The 12,000-nt window shown below is 45.7% G+C and overlaps 1 protein-coding gene and 1 long non-coding RNA gene across 13 annotated transcripts in view; one reads left to right on the plus strand and one right to left on the minus strand.

The window, feature by feature from the left end:
• The window catches only part of MYH9 (myosin heavy chain 9), a 97,641-nt gene extending 94,607 nt beyond the window's left edge, over window positions 1-3,034 (minus strand). Inside the window, exon 1 of the mRNA XM_039486902.1 lies at window positions 2,896-3,034. The gene's annotated coding sequence lies outside the window, so the exon portion shown is untranslated. The remainder of the gene's footprint in view (window positions 1-2,895) is intronic.
• Window positions 3,035-3,055: 21 nt separating this feature from the next.
• Window positions 3,056-12,000, plus strand: part of LOC120371310 — a 43,769-nt gene continuing 34,824 nt past the window's right edge. For 5 of the 12 annotated variants that reach the window (XR_005584269.1, XR_005584265.1, XR_005584295.1 and 2 more), the window contains exons 1-6: window positions 3,056-3,194; window positions 6,540-6,695; window positions 8,088-8,188; window positions 9,091-9,168; window positions 10,076-10,205; window positions 10,482-10,615. This is a non-coding gene — a long non-coding RNA (uncharacterized LOC120371310). The remainder of the gene's footprint in view (window positions 3,195-6,539; window positions 6,696-8,087; window positions 8,189-9,090; window positions 9,169-10,075; window positions 10,206-10,481; window positions 10,616-12,000) is intronic. The other 7 variants (XR_005584283.1, XR_005584282.1, XR_005584289.1 and 4 more) reach the window with 3 other exon arrangements.

A 12,000-nucleotide genomic window follows, 5' to 3' on the forward strand; every position in this document is an offset into this window, starting at 1 on the left:
TAACACAAGATCTTCAGTCCCCTGGCATTTTTCATACCAGGGAAACAAATGCTTAGGAGGACATATGGGGTAGGTTTACACTGTAATTAAAAAAACTCAGTGGCTCACAGGGCTCAGGCTAAGGGGCTCTTTAAGTGCAGTGCAGACACTGGGCTGCAGCCCAGGCTCTGAAACCCTCACAAGGTCCTAGAGCTTGGGTTTTTAATTGCAGTGGGGACATACCCATAGATGACTGAAGTCTCCAAAGTGAAGGTATATGTACAGTGCCTTCCCTAGTGCTACATAGTGGATAAAAGCGGCAAAGAGTTCTGTGGCACCTTATAGACTATACGGTGACACAGAACTCTTTGCTGCTTTTACAGATCCAGACTAACACGGCTACCCCTCTGATAGCGGATAAACCATTTCCTGGCCTTCTCGTTATTTACAAGCTGCTTTACAATGTAGGCTTAGTTGTGACAGTACATCGACTTGTTTTGTTTAGCCCATTTTAAGGCAGCCAATCAGAATAGATCTAGAAAGGATGAGATAAATTGTATAGTCTCAACAGCCACAACCACCTCTCCTAGAAGAAAGATGTCAAGCTGACAAGGGTCTAACTACTTTACTGAAAGTTTAACTTGAACCAGACATGAAGTAAGCAGAACCATACTCCTAGTATCAATAACCTGGAAAGTGAGATAAGACTGCTCTGACAGAAACCCATCAAGGCCTGGGTTTGTCCCTCTGGAATAAGAGTAATCAGCAGAAAAACCTAATACAAGTATAAATAATAGGATGACTGATATAAGAACAGATGTGTGCTATATGGCCATGCAAGCCTGAGGACAAGGTCACTACCTTCTCCTGAAAACGTACAATATCAGCTCTTGGCAAGACAAATTAAAAATTGAGAGAGGACACTACATAAGAAATTCAACCTTGTTAGTCATATCCAGTTTAAAAGGTCCAGACATTTCACAGCTCTTTATCTGGTACCATTCATGATTCTACACTGATTCCAATAGAACTACTGAAAATTTTAGACAAAAGATTTTTTTAGTGTCTGCCTGCAGACTATACACATACTGAAGTAATCCAGACTGCTCAGGAGAAACATGGCCCTAACTTGCCTCTATTGATGTGACGCTTCCATGACTTTAGGTAAACTGTACAGTTTACCACAGATGTAGCTTCAGAGGCAATTTCACATAGTCCAGTAGTATCATGGGCTGTTAGCATTACCCTACACAACTTCAAAGTACTTAATTACTAAAGTAGCCCCACTTACTTGTATTAAGTGTCTTTTCTTCCAAATATTACCTCTCTCAACACCCCACAAAGCAGAAACATTTGCTTATCACATCTCAGCTAAGCATAAGATTTGAGTGCCAGAACTCCAGAAAGTGGGCATATGAATCAATACAAGGCTGCATCAAGGTTTGCAGCTTTCATTGGAGTGCCACAGATAAATTAACTTAGTCACCAGGTAACAATGTGACTAAGTTAGAAAGTATCTTTACACAAGCACTAACTGATTACAGAGCTTTTACTTTTAACTTAAAAGTAACTCAAAAGGCATCACATCTATGCTTAAGGGAAGAAACTGTATTTGAAGCAGCGTCACGGATGCGTGCTTAATCTTAGAACCAAGGTTCATAAAGCTCCACACCTCTGTGTAAATTACTCTGCACCTTCTTTACAGAAAAGGGCAGGACTTCATGGCTTGCTAGTTTGGACTCCTTCTAGGACAACATCCGTTCAGTTTCGAAGTTCAAACCTATCATGCATTACTTAGCAGATCAGTGTAGATAAGACAGACCTGATAAACAGTCTCTCCCACAAAAACCTAGGTTCTTAGCCCACTCTGGGTGCGGCCGGGCCAGAAAGACTCAAACAGGAAGAAAGCAATGCAGATAAGCGCAAAGGTGATTCAGCAGGAGGACGGGCCTGGAAGAGGGTACCAGTAGCCATTGTGAGAACTGCCTCCTTGACCTGAGCAGCGCATCTTGGTACCATGAAACTACAGTGTATTCGGCAGAACCAGATCCCGCTTTAAGGCTCATTTCACACGGCGGCGAGGCAGATCAGGAGAGGAGCACTCCTGATTAAACCCACTGGGTACGGTTCACCCTCAAGGAGGGGGGGGTGGGGAGCTTGTTTCTTCCCACTCCTAGCGGAGGCAGGTTGGTAACAGAGCTGGAGGGTTTCCCTCCGGTGCGCTGGGGGACGGGCTCGGAAAGTCCCGCGCTCCCCGAGCCTTTGCACAGGGCAAGCTTCATCTTGCCCTGTCACTCCCGCCCGGCGGCGGGGCTAGCCGGAGCGAGGCGCATGAGGAAGTCTGGCTCGGAGGGCGGAAGCCAAGCCCAAGCCCAAGCCCATTGCAATGTCTGCAGCGGGACTGTCAGCCCGTGACTCAGGCGGGAGCCCTGACAGCTGCCAAACGCTCCCTTCGCCCGCCCGTTACTCGCGCGCTGAGCCGGGGGGGGGGCGGTTTGAAGAGAAAAATCAGCCCGCGCGCGCGGCACCCACCCAGCGCCGGGCAGGGACCGCCCGCGGCACAACGCCGCCCCCGCAGAGAGGCGCGGGCACGTGCTCCGCCGCCCCGGGCCAGGGCTCGCCCTGTGGGCAGGGCTGCCAGCGCGCTGCCCTGCACGGGGCGGGGGCGACCTCCGTGCCCCTGCGGATGCCCCGTGTCCGCTCTCCGGCCGGGGGGAAGGGGGGGAGAAGACGGCAGGTAACGGCTCTGCTGCCAGGCCGGGCAAAGCCACTGCCCGGGCCCCAGCCCGCTGGCGAGACAAGCGGCTCCCAGGCACCGGAGCAGACCCGCCCGAGCCTGCCCACTCTCAAAGCCGCCAGCGCCACCCTGAGAACCAAGCGCGAGCGCTGCGTTCCTCGTCCCCGCCCGCACCTCACCTGAGTCCGGTCAAAGCCTGGGACGAGCCGCGGCAGCGGCGGCGCCTGCTCCTTGCGGTGCGAGACTGGTCCTCGGGGCCGGTTCCTTGCACAGACTCACCGCTCGCTCGCCAGCCGCGCTGCTCCGGCTTTAACACCTCCAACTCCCCGGCACTGCGAGGTTTCAAGCCGGGCGGAGCGGCCGCGGCCAAGGCACAGTTCCGGCCCATTTCCATACCATCCTCCAATAGAAACACGGGTTGCTTCTGATTGACTCCGCCCATAACCAACAGCGGTCGAGGAGGCGCCTCTAGGAAGAGGTGAGTCTAACGCTCGAGAGTGAAGAGTCCAGCCAATGGGCGCTCAGTCTGGGAGGGGCGCAGATTGACAACTTGGCCAGCCAATGAGAACTAGAGTCGGCCTGCCGAGTGTGTCCTGCGGGTGCGGGGAGGATCAGAGGAGCTGATAGGCGGGGGAGGGGGCAGAGAGTAGCCTCCCCTCCATGCCCCGCAGTCACCACAGCCCTTGTGAAGCACAGACACAGCTACACTCCCACCATCCCCTTCACCACCCCACACAGCCCCTGGGTGGCAGCGCCAGGCCTGTCCCATGGCCCTGCCCTTCCTCTGGCATCTCCCCCACCAGGGCCAGCTGGGAGATCCCTGGGCCAGGGGCTACTGGGCCCATCCTGGGCAGCGCCAGGCCATTCTGGAATTCTTCATCTGTAAAAATTACAATTGTCCGCCAGTCACTTTAAAAACTACAACCCATTGGCCAGTGCCAGCCTAAGCAGACCCTTTCTTTCACTGGGTGGTTTCCAGTGCCTTCCCTTTCTTACACAGTGTATGCCTCAATATCTCCTGCCTTCTTTCTCTTTGGGGGCTGGCAGAATTACAGCCCAGGTTTCAGCCTCCTCTGATGGGGTATATTCCTGGTCCTCCAAAGATCTTGCCAAAATTATCTAGGAAAAAGAAAGCAGAGCCTAATATTTCTAATGTGAAAATAACTGTCTTTATATATCAGATATTCTTAACCCATTTTTAAGGAGCAGGAAAGGGCACAAATCAATTTTTCTTTGTTTTACAATTGGTCTTTAAAAATAGGGACCATTGAAAGGGATTAAGAAATGAATGGAGAAATAGAGCTGTGGAAGGATGGAGGTGATGTAGTTGTGCATTCTTGTGCATGCAAGAACATAGACAACAACACTCTTCACTTGCTGAAATTTAGTGACCTGGGATACAGGGAGGCCACAGAAGAGGGGGATGTAATAGCCAAGATGAGAGGTGAGAAAGAATGGCTAAGGCTTTCAGAAGACAGGGGCAGTGAACCATGAACAGTGTTGCAGAAATGTTGATAGGAATACTTAGCTATTAATTATTAGGGTTGGGGTTACTATATATGTGTCAGGCACTTTACAGGTAAATAAAAATACAAGGTACCACCCATATAGAGCTCATAACAGCCTTCTGAGGTAGGCAGTTTCACAGGCATAGACAATATAAAATAAAGAAAGATCAAGGATCATACTAAGCTTATCTACAGAAGAAGCAAATGAGAGAGACTTCAACTGAAAAAAGAATTAGAAGAAATGAAGATGTGTTTGAGCAAGCATTTCTTGCCCAAGAGACGCACTTCTGTCTTAGATTTATCTAAGGAAGTTGAAACAAAGCTACAAAAAGTTTACTTGATCACGCCACAAAAGGTGGAGTGGGAGCAGTGAGTAAAGGTGGTGAAAGATATGTACAGCTAAGTAACAGGGATATAAAAGTGGTATTGTTAAAGATACAGATGAGTGAGAAGAATGCTGGTGGAAAAGAATAGGAGGGCTGAAAATTTAACTCTGTGGGACTTCATACAGGACAGGTCTTGGTGTAGAAAAAGAGCTACCAGCAGAGACAGAGAATGCAAGGGAGGTAGGACAAGAGGGAACCAGGGACATATGCATAATCAACAGTATTCATGTAGCCCAAGATGATGGAATGGTCCATTATGTCCAACAATGCATGTAGAAAAGAGAGAGAGCCATCAGTAGCAGCATAAAAAAGGCTGTTTACTACTGGAAAGTAGTTTAAATTTTATGGCTGGCGTGAAACTGAGATTGAAAATGGTCAAAGATACTAATGTGCAATAAGCTATTAAAGAATGAGAGGAAGCTGCCTTCCCAACCACTTGGCTGAGAAATGAAAAGATTATAGAAAGGAGAGTAGTTAGGACCACAGTTACTGTAATTTTGCACCCTCTTTTCCCTCCTGGAAAAATGTCAAATTTCTTTTGAACATTCTTAATTGTTCTCTAATGCTAATATTTCTGTGTGTAAGGTGATTGAGGTTTGAAATGGCTAGTTTCCTTTGCTTGTTTTTTTGTTAGCACCAGATTATGCATGCCAGTTACAGTGTACAGAGACTTTTGTTTTGTGGTGGCAGCAGTCACCCTGAAAAGGAGGAATACATACAAAAGTGTAATCAAAAAGTTTTCCTGTGAAGCCATGCAAGTTGAGTGCACCTGTTATGTCCTAAAAGCTCATGCAATTTTTATTTGATCCTTCTGACCAGTTCCAATCATAACATTTATTGCTGGACAATATGTGCAAACAGTATCCTTTTGGAAGAACAAATCCGCCACTGTCTTTATCTGAATTTTAAGTCATCACCTCCTCAACAACTAACCAGCAGTATCCAGTATTACCCGGTGTCTGGAAACACCTCTTTCCTAGTCAATCAGCATTCAGGTTTTAGAATTCTGAAGCACATCTTCTCCTAGGCAATTAGCATCCAGAGTTACAATTGTCTCCTCACCAACCAATCAGCTTCCAGGACACCCCAATCTATCAGGGATTGTGGATTGTTGAAAACACTGTCTCCTCTCACCTGTGTTCAGGAATCAAGCCCAGGTCTCCCAAATAGCACCAACCCTGTACATTTTGAAATGCAATCACATCACCTATGAAAGATTTCCTGTCTAATGTGGTGAATGTAATCTTCCATACATATTGACTGTCGGGGTACTCCATGGTCATTTGTTTTTCAACTGAAGTATTGCTCTGCATAGAAAATGGAAATATCCTTCTTCCTTCCCTTATAGACACAAATCCTGCCCAACTCTGATTTCTCTTTAAGCTTGCCCTTCATTTTGCTTTAATGGATTTGGCACCATGGTGACTGATCCAGCTCTAGAAGCACACTGTTCTGGGGATGTTTTGCTCTGCAACCACTTGATTGTTCTCTGGAAGTCCGTGATTATGCTCTGGACCAAGTGTGCTTGGTGCATGTAATGAGGCAGGCTGCCAGACATGCTCTGTGCATATATTGCACCAGGTTAGATATTCAGATATCTCAATGGCTTTATTGTGCTGTGCCAGGCATGTAAGGCACTGGGCCAAATATTTTAAGTGCAACCTTTTTTCTTAGGCAAATCTAAGATAGGTCAGGATTGAGGCTCATTGGCAAGGCAGAGAGAGAGTGTGTGTGTGTGTGTGTGTGTGTGTGAGAGAGAGAGACTTGAACTTCTCTTGCCCAAGCTATACCATTCCTGAGATGAACAGGGGATTCGGTCTCCAAGCCTGTCAAATAGGCCAGCACCTTTGGCCAGCAACTAAGTACACTTTAATAATGAAAACACTTTCCTAATGTTTTGCAGATAAAATCTCTGCTTTTATTTTGCAGTGTTTCTAGCCAAAATTTGATAGAAGAAAAGAAGAAAAGAGACAAGGGAGTAAAGTTGTTTACCTCAGAGAAGGCGTATTGCTAAATGCTAACCACAGGGACTTTGTTAAGAAACCACACGTGTACAGAGCTGCAGAATGTCACAACATAGTATTGGTAAGAGCTCTGTGGTGTCTGAAATACCAACAAAGGGAACTTCACTGAAAGTCCAAAATGTAGGGTCCCTCAAGAATACTCAGTATTGGCTTTATAAAGCTGTAGCAAGTGCTGGTGGCTGCTATAGGTGCAGGTTATAGCCTGAGTTCACACACGATAACAACAGGAGACAGCACTTTGGAGGCAGATGCATGGGAGAACGGAACAACAGGCATTATGAACTTCTTCCTTTACTACTCCCTCTTTCCCTATGTGCCCTGAACTGTATCCATTCAGTGCCAAATCTTTTTGGGAAAGTCATCAACTGTTAGAGAGTACACAACTTCCCTTTCCTATATATGCCCGTGCCCCTCCACTCCTCTCCAGTACAAGAACCAGATTTCAGCTCTTTGATCACTGGCAGAGGAGAACCATGAACTTAAAAACAAGAAACAAGACTGGTTCCATGTCCTAGAGGTTAGCGCTTTAGATGACCTAGGTTTGACTTCTGGTCACCTGAGCATGAGTTTTGGTTCTGCTCACTTGAGTTATGGCGGGGGGCCAGGAGCACTCTGCAAAGCTGTACAGAAGTTGTGGGCTCAATGGCTTGTCCTAGTGTGTCCTCTCCTGAGGCCAGAGCGAATGTGCATGATGCACTGTAGTTTTAATGCAGCATACTGCCTATAAAATACAACTGCTTCATGCCAGTCTATGGTAAAATCCTATCAAATGTGCCCCCGCAATCCACTCACTTTTGTGCTAAGTGAATGAATAGAAAGATTCTTCATAACCTGCTAAACTCCTACCCCATCACCACAGTTCTTGCTTCTGCTTTAACAAAGAAGAAAACTGTGGTCATTTTCTTAACACATTAGTGACAAAGTCCACAGCAGAATATCACATGCATCCAACATCTGTGCTCTCAGTCGAGTGGGATGCAATTAACAGGAGAACCTTGTTGTTACATGTCTAGAGTGTTTCCCCTGCACCCCAGCAGTCCTCCCCAGCAGATGGCACAGATACTACAGTGTCAAAACTACCATTTTGGGGGATAATGTTACAGCACAGTTGTACCTTGACACAACTGAAACATGGTTTTATCCTCTCCAGAAATACACTTAAATGAAGGCTGTATTCCCATCTCAGGCAGAGGACAATCTTGTCAGGTCTGATGACCTGAAATCTGTTCTTGGAGCTTATGATTTCCTCCAAATGCTGTGTTGGGATTATACCCGCATGATGTAAAGTTGGGGAGATCACATTCCTGACCTACGCACTAACAAGAATGTCTCAGAGCATGCTTACAATCTAACCTACTCTACAGATTTCTAATGTGCCCATTATTGTCATCTCTAAGAGCATGCACAGTGCTTGTTTTTTACCTCAGTTTGTCCCCCTCATTCTCATTTCCAGCTCCTCTTGCCCTATTTTCTTCCTGTTCAGCATTTGCTACCTGGCTTTCAATATCGTGCAAGGCTGTCATCCAGTGAAACTGCACAAAAGGGCCAACAGAGGTAAGGATCACCCAGCAAAGGTATCTATGTGCCAAAGACTAGATCTGGGCTGTGAGCTGTCTACCTGCCTCTGGTTCACCCAGACCTCACCAGAACATCTCTAGAACACATCCTGTTGCCTACATAACATAAGACAAGAATAGTGGCTCTTTACTTCTTAATACCTATTTCAGTAGCAAATCGGCCAGTGAGATATACTCTAATCTTAGGCCTGTACGTCATATCCTCATCTCACCATTGCTGTCTCACATTTCTGTGGCTTTACAATTGTTTCAGGATCTTTCTCAGCATCTCAGACTCCTCCTCCCCTTTCTCAGAGGGGGTAAGAAATGCTTCAGATTCCTGAGTTTAGAAGGACGTGGGGGCATTCTTCTTACTCAGCAAAGGGATAAAGCTGAGAAGAGCAGAATAATATCCCTTCCCAACCTCCAACCCCCTCTCCCCAGCCATCATGTTTATGGAACTGGGATGGCAAACAAACTTGCCTGCCTTAACAGGACACTGAGAAAAATGACAGACTCTAAAGTAACTATAAGATCCAGCTAAATGCTGCTTCTCTCTCTTCAGCCTGGTTGGGCTATGTGGAGATTTCTGTCAGAGCCACTACCTTCCTTTTTAGGGATCCAGGCTGAGTCTTGGATGAGGTAAAATGCAGCACAATAAGTCCAGTCACTAGACTGGGAGACACAGAGAATTGACTGAAGTGGTGTCATTTGGCAGATATAACTGTGCTCTTTCTAGTCCAACAACCCAGTAACATGAATGGTGTTTAACTATTTCTTACATTGTTCTCAGTTATTGTCTATGGGCCTTTGACTAAAAGGCTAAGTAAGGAATCTAACTGGAGACTGTTTTTGTTTGTTTGTTTGTTTGTTTTTAAATCTCTTTTCTTTGTTCCCAAGGTTCAAACGGTGGGAGCAGAGGAAAATAAGTTAGTCCTGGGATTCAGTGGAGTGGAAGGAAGGGTGCCCCTAGATTTGGTATGGCACCTCTCCTTTCTTAGATTGCCATATGACCATTTGTTCTGTTGACACTGCCTTCCCAGTTAACATTAGGTTTGGTGTTTGCCTTGGGCTTAACCTTCAGTGGTAATTAAGACCAAATATTTGCTCACATTAAAATGGCTCTGTGGTTTTAATTCTACCCTATTGACTGAGGACAAAATGAGACTAGCCTGAAATATTCTAGTGTGCCCCAAAGATCCCAGGAGTGAGGAATTTTCCAATACTGTAGGAGTCATTTTGAGTCTTATCATGACTTTGCTGTCATGCTGGTGATCACAACCTTGGTAGTTCACAGCTATCCTCAATTAAAGAGACTCCCTCTGGCTGCCAGCAATCAAACTGGTCCAATCAAAGCCATTCTTTTTGGCTTTGGGTATAGTGCCAAAGGTAGAGCTACAGCTCTGGTAACCAATGAGTGTCTATGTGTGGAGGGGTGGTTCAGTATTCCTTCCCCATAAGTATTCACCCTCAGCTGTGGGAATGATTTAAGCTGCATTCTTTATCAGTGGATGCTACATACTTTATGTATGCAGCTCAACTGCAGGTCTTGTAAACACTCCCACCAACACTTGGTATCACACATTGCGAGCTTTATGCATCTGGAGTCACTACATGCTTTGTTCAAGTATCCCACCTGCTTCTCTGCCAAGATTCCCTCCCACATTTGGGACTTTTCTTCTGCTCTCTAGCAAGCCTCCTCTAATCTCCTACCACATTGCCAACTTCTCCTGCCTCCCACTATCAGCTTGGACCATTCTATACTGCCCAGTCATCTATTCCTCTCCCTCCCTTCCTTCTGAAACACATGGCCAGAGTGGGGAGCTGAGTACAGCTGAGCTGAGGCAACTGTTCCTTGTTCTCTTTAACTTGTGTGTGCTGTCAGATGTGCAGAGGCAGCCTGGGGACAACAGATGCTTGAACTGACAGTATTGCCATTCAAGGCAGAGGCATTAGCACTGTGCGAGGTGGAAAGATAGCTCTGGAGACCCACTGAGGAGTTATCACTTTAGGAGGTAGGTGATATTGATGGAGATATACCGAGGTGTCTTCCCTGCAGGAAGTTATCTTTCAGCAGAGAGGCTGATAGAAGCTCCAGTTAAACCACCTGACCTTTTAATTCCATTTATCAAAGCACCTGCAGCTTCCATTTCCAGTGATAAGCCTCGAATGAAGAAAGCATCCTGAGTGTTTTAATAAACACACAGCCCCTGTAAAGAGTAGTGAGGCACCCATTGGCCCCTGGGCTGGAAGATCCTGGGGCTGGCACCAATTCCTCATGTATTTTTCAGATATCAGGAAGTATGAGAGAGTTGGATGAACCAAGGCCACAAAAAAGATGGAGCCAGGGGCCTTTTGTTGGTCTTGGCACATTCCACAACTTGAAGTGTGGGAAGCAGGTGAATGGACTCCTGCTGGGAACAAGGTCTGCTACTTTCTACTCTGGTTTATTAGAATGATAAAGGTGATTTGGGAGATTATTATTGGGGCTAAGAAAAATGTGGTGAAGATGCAAAACACAAAATAAAAAGATAAGCCAATTCCCCTCCACCCAGTGAATCAATAAACCTAAGTCAGGAAATATTCTTGTCCACTCCCTCTTTCCATTGTCTGTTTATTCATAACTTAAATGTATGTAAAGCATGCTGAAACCACTTGTTATTTTGCTGCTCTGCTTCCTATAAATGTAGTTTAACAACTATGAAGTCTAAGTACCTGCATGTACTTCACAAAGGCCTATACTGCTCTTTGAGTCTTCATAAATGAATGTAGATGTATAAAGACCTATTGTCTTGCTGCACAGCTTTTGAATTTCAAAAAACTACCTCTTTAGATGTGGGAGGGAAGAAGCAGAAAGATGAAAACAAGTGATTCAACTTTCCCGCAAAAATTCTCCTACCAAACACCACAATCCAAAAAAAATCCACAACCCCACCACTACCACTACCACCACTGTGTGAGTTCCTACACATCACAGAGTATGAGCCTAGTGTTAAACGGGACCCACAAGAGACATTTAAAACATTAGGGTTGTGCCATTTTTTGCTTAAAAAAGTAAAAGTCTAAAAGGATTCTTCCTCCCCCTGCAAAAAAGAAAAAGAAAAAAGTGTGCATGGATTCCGCTTCTTTTTGTACCTTAGGAATATTAGGAATGCTGAGGCTGTGATCTGGTTTCGCTAGAGCAGTGGTTTTCAACTTTTTTCCATTTGTGGACCCCTAAAAATATCAAATGAAGGTGCAGACCCCTTTTGAAATCTTAGACATAGTCTGTGGACCCCTCAACCGTCCATGGCCCACAGGTTGAAAACCATTGTGCTGGACGATCTCTTGCATATTTCGGAGCATATTCAGGTGGGGTGTGGAACCTCTAACAAGGCTTCTTTGTGGAGTGTTAATTAGGCACCGGAATTAACAAATACCCAAAGACTCTTAAAGAGTATCTTTTCCCCTCTTAATAGCTTAACTTTGACTTTCTTGTCATGCCATTATGCTACTAGTCCTCCACGTACCACAGAGTTTCCAAGGGCAGACAATTTGTAATGTAAAAATCAAGCAGAAAAAGAAAGGACAGAAAAATTTCCTTTTGCAACATAAAGGACAAAAGGATACAGGTTCTTTGCAGGCCACCTTTAAAAGTCTCCTTTCAAAAGAGAGTCCTGATTTTGTGTTTCCTGGGATGGACTCTGTGGGGAAGGGAAGAACCTGAACTGGATTTCTGTGCACCTGGGATGGACTCTGGGTGCAGCCCCCTGGGAGGAGAGGAAGAAAACTAAGGGTGGCTGAGAGCTGTGACCCCTCCCATCAATCTCT

Source organism: Mauremys reevesii, linkage group 1 (genome assembly GCF_016161935.1).
Source record: "Mauremys reevesii isolate NIE-2019 linkage group 1, ASM1616193v1, whole genome shotgun sequence".
Taxonomy (NCBI): domain Eukaryota; kingdom Metazoa; phylum Chordata; order Testudines; family Geoemydidae; genus Mauremys; species Mauremys reevesii.